Source organism: Nannospalax galili, unplaced genomic scaffold (genome assembly GCF_000622305.1).
Source record: "Nannospalax galili isolate Female #2095 unplaced genomic scaffold, S.galili_v1.0 scaffold10, whole genome shotgun sequence".
Classification (NCBI taxonomy): Eukaryota; Metazoa; Chordata; class Mammalia; order Rodentia; family Spalacidae; genus Nannospalax; species Nannospalax galili.
The window spans coordinates 7,848,948-7,852,789 of NW_008331140.1; the positions used below are offsets into that span (position 1 = coordinate 7,848,948).

Sequence of the window (3,842 nt, forward strand, 5' to 3'; positions counted from 1 at the left end):
GGTCCCACTTGTTGATTGTTGACCTTAATTCCTGAGCAACTTCTGTCCAATTTAGAAAATCCTTTCCTACACCTATACCTTGTAAGTTACTGCCAATATCTTCTTCTAGTATTTTCAGGGTTTCCTGTTTCACACTGAGGTCTTTGATCCATTTGGAGTTGACTGTTGTGCAAGGCAAAAGATAAAGATCTAGTTTCATTCTTCTACAGGTGGAGGTCCAGTTTTTCCAGCACCGTTTTTCGAAGATGCTGTCTTTCCTCCATTGTGTGTTCTTGGCACTTTTTTCAAATATCAGGTAGCTGAAATTACATTTCAGGTTTGGGTCTTCAATGATGTTCCATTGGTCTATGTGTCTATTTTTATGCCAGTAGCATGCTGTTTTTATAACTAAAGCTCTGTAGTATACTTTGAGATGTGGTATAGTAATCCCCCCAGCGTTGCTCTTTGTGCTCAGGGTTACTTTGGCTATCCGGGGTCTTTTGTGCTTCCATATGAATTTAAGGATTTTTTTTCTTAATTCTGTGAAGTATGTCATGGGGATTTTAACTGGGATTACATTGAATCTATATATTGCTTTTGATAGGATGTCATTTTCACAATATTAATTCTTCCAATCCATGAGCGTGGGCGGTTCTTTAATCTCCTGGTGTCTTCCTCAATCTCTCTCTTTATCAATTTAAAATTTTCATTATAGAGATCTTTGGTGGTCAGAATTATTCCAAGCTATTTTATTTTTTACAGCAATTGTGAAAGGGAATATTTCCCTGTATTCTTGCTCCATTTGCTTGCTATTGGTATATAGAAAGGCTACTGATTTTTGTAGATTGATTTTATAACCTGACACTGTACTGAAAGTGTTGAGCAGTTCTAGGAGTTTTCTGGTGGAATGTTTGGGATCTCTGAGGTATAATATTATGTCATCTGGAAAAAGTGATAGTTTGGCCTCTTCTTTTCCAATTAGTACTCCTTTAATTTCATTCTCTTGTATTATTGCTCTAACTAGAGTTTCAAGCACTATGTTGAAAAGGAGTGGAAGTAGTGGACATCCTTATCTGGTTCCTGATTTTGATTGGAATGCTTCCATTTTTTCTCCTTTTAGAATGATGTTGGCTGTGGGTTTGTTGTATATAGCTTTAATTATGTTGAGGCATGTTCTCTCCATTCCAATTCCCTCTAGGACTCTGAATATAAATCCATGCCGAATTTTGTCAAAAGCTTTTCTGCATCTATTGAGATGACAAAGTGGTTTTTGCTTTGAGTCCATTAATTTGATTAATGACGTTTATTGACTTGCCTATATTGAACCAGCCCTGCATCTCTGGGATAAAGCCTACTTGATCATGGTTAATGATCTTTTAGATGTGTGTCCGTATGCAGTTTGCAAATATTTTGTTGAGAACTTTTGCATCTATGTTCATTAAGGATATAGGTCTATAGTTTTCTTTTTTGGTTGTGTCTTTACCCGGTTTGGGTATTAGAGTGATGCTGGCTTCATAGAAGGAATTTGGGAGCTCTCCCTCTGTTTCTATTGTGTTGAACAATTTAAGTAGTGTTGGTTGGAGGTCTTCATTAAATGTCTGGTAGAATTCTGCTGTAAATCCATCTGGGCCTGAGCTTTTTTCAGTTGGGAAGCTTTGTATTACTGTTTCAATTTCCTTATATGCCATAGGTCTGATTAATCTGTTGATCTCTTCTTGGTTTAAATTTGGTGGTTCCCATGATATCAGATATCCATTCATTTCTTTTAGATTTTCAAATTTAGTAGCATATAGGTTTTTAAAATATTCCCTTATAATGGTTTGGATCTTTTGGGTGTCTGTTGTGATGTTTCCCATTTCATTTCTGATTTTGTTGATTTGGATTTGAACTTTCTTTCTTTTGCTTAACTGGGCTAAGGGTCTGTCTATTTTGTGTACCTTTTCAAATAACCAGTTCTTAGATACATTGATTCTTTGTATTGTTTTCTTTGTTTCTATTTCATTAATTTCTGCTCTGATTTTTGTTATTTCTTCTCTTCTGCTGGGCTTGGGTTTCATCTGTTCTTGCCTTTCCAGTGTCTTGATTTGCAGTGTTAGGTCATTTATTTGGTCTCTTTCTAATTTTTTAATGTAGGCACTTAGAGTTATAAACTTCCCTCTTAGGACTGCTTTTAAAATGTCCCAGATGTTATGTTGTGTTGTATTGTCCTGTTCGTTGAATTCCAGGTATTTTTTTATTTCTTTCTTAATTTCTCCTTTCATTGTTTAGGAGTGTGTTGTTCTATGGCCACAAGTTCATGTAGTGACTGATAGAATACATGGGATTATTTCAATTTTTTTGTATTTGTTGAGGTTTTTTGTGACCCAGTATGCGGTCAATTTTTGAAAAAGTTCCATGGGTGCTGAGTAGAAAGTGCATACTTTGGTGCTTACATGGACTATTTGAAAGACATCTGTAGGTCAATTTAATGTATGATATCATTTAATTCAGATATCTCTTTGTTTATTCTTTTCCAGTTGACCTGTCTAATGGAGACAGTGGGGTATTGAAGTCCCCTACTATTACTGAGTTGGGATGAATATGTGTCTTAAAGTCCTGTAGTGCTGTTTTTATGAATTTGGGTGCACCACAATTTGGAGTATATATGTTAAGGACTGTAATATCTTCTTGGTTAACTGTTCCTTTGATCAGAATGAAGTGACCCGCCTATCTCTTCTGATTAGTTTTACTTTCAAGTCTATTTTGTCAGAAATTAGAATTGCAACCCCTGCTTGTTTTTAAAGCCCCTTGCTTCGAGTATTCTTTTCCATCCTTTTACCTTAAGGTAGTGCCTGTCCTTGAAGGTGAGATGGGTTTTTTCCAGACAGCAAAGGGATGGATTTTGCTTCTTAATCAATTCACTTAGCCTGTGTCTTTTGACTGGGGAGTTCAGTTCATTATATTTAAGGTATAATTGAAAGATGTGCATTGGCTACCATCATTTTGATTGCTGTTTTAGTTCTCTGTCTAATTTTGTGTTTCCTCGATTATACCTTTATTTATTTCCTTTCATTGTCCCTGGGGTATAGTTGTTTCTCTCTCTGCTCTCTGTATTGCTTCAAATATTCTTTGAAGGTCTGGATTTGTGGACATGGATTCTCTCAGGCTATTCATATCATGGAAAATTGTTCTTTCCCCCTCAACTATAATATACATTTTTGCTGGGTAAAGTATTCTGGGCTGGCATCTATTGTCAAGTAGAACTGGAAATACCTTGGTCCAGGCTCTTCTGGCTTTCATAGTTTGCATTGATAATTCAGCTGTATTTCTGATGGGCTTTCCTTCGTATGTGACTTGCTTTTCTTTTGCTGATTCCAGTATTCTTTCTTTGTTCTGTACATTTAGTGTTTTTACTATGATATGTCATGGGGAGTTTATTTTCTGAGCCTGTCTATTTGGTGTTCTATGTGCTTCCTGTATTTGTATGGGGATATCTTTCCTTATTTGGGGGAAATTCTCTTCTACAATCCTGTTTAAAATCTGGTCAACACCATTAACCTGAAATTCTTCTCCTTCCTCTATTCCTATGATCCATAGAGATGGTCTTTTCATGGTGCCGCACATCTCATGCATATTCCATTCCTGTATTTTTTTTTTAATTTTCCATACTCTTTGGTTGAGTGGTCTGGCTCTTCAACTTTATCCTCCAGTGCCGATATTCTGTTTTCCATTTCATTCATTCTAGTGGTGAGGCTTTCCCCTGTTGTTTCAAGTTGGCTAATTGAGTTTTGCACTTCCATCTTCATTTCTGCCTGAGTTTTCTTCAATGTTTCTATCTCTTTTGTGAATTCATTCAGAAGTTTATCCCTTTCTTCTTTTAGGCC

General features: G+C 36.1%; 1 protein-coding gene across 1 annotated transcript in view; it reads left to right on the top strand.

Moving 5' to 3' along the window:
* The window catches only part of Hdx (highly divergent homeobox), a 150,332-nt gene that overhangs the window by 51,328 nt on the left and 95,162 nt on the right, over nt 1-3,842 (top strand). The gene's annotated exons all lie outside the window — the stretch shown is intronic.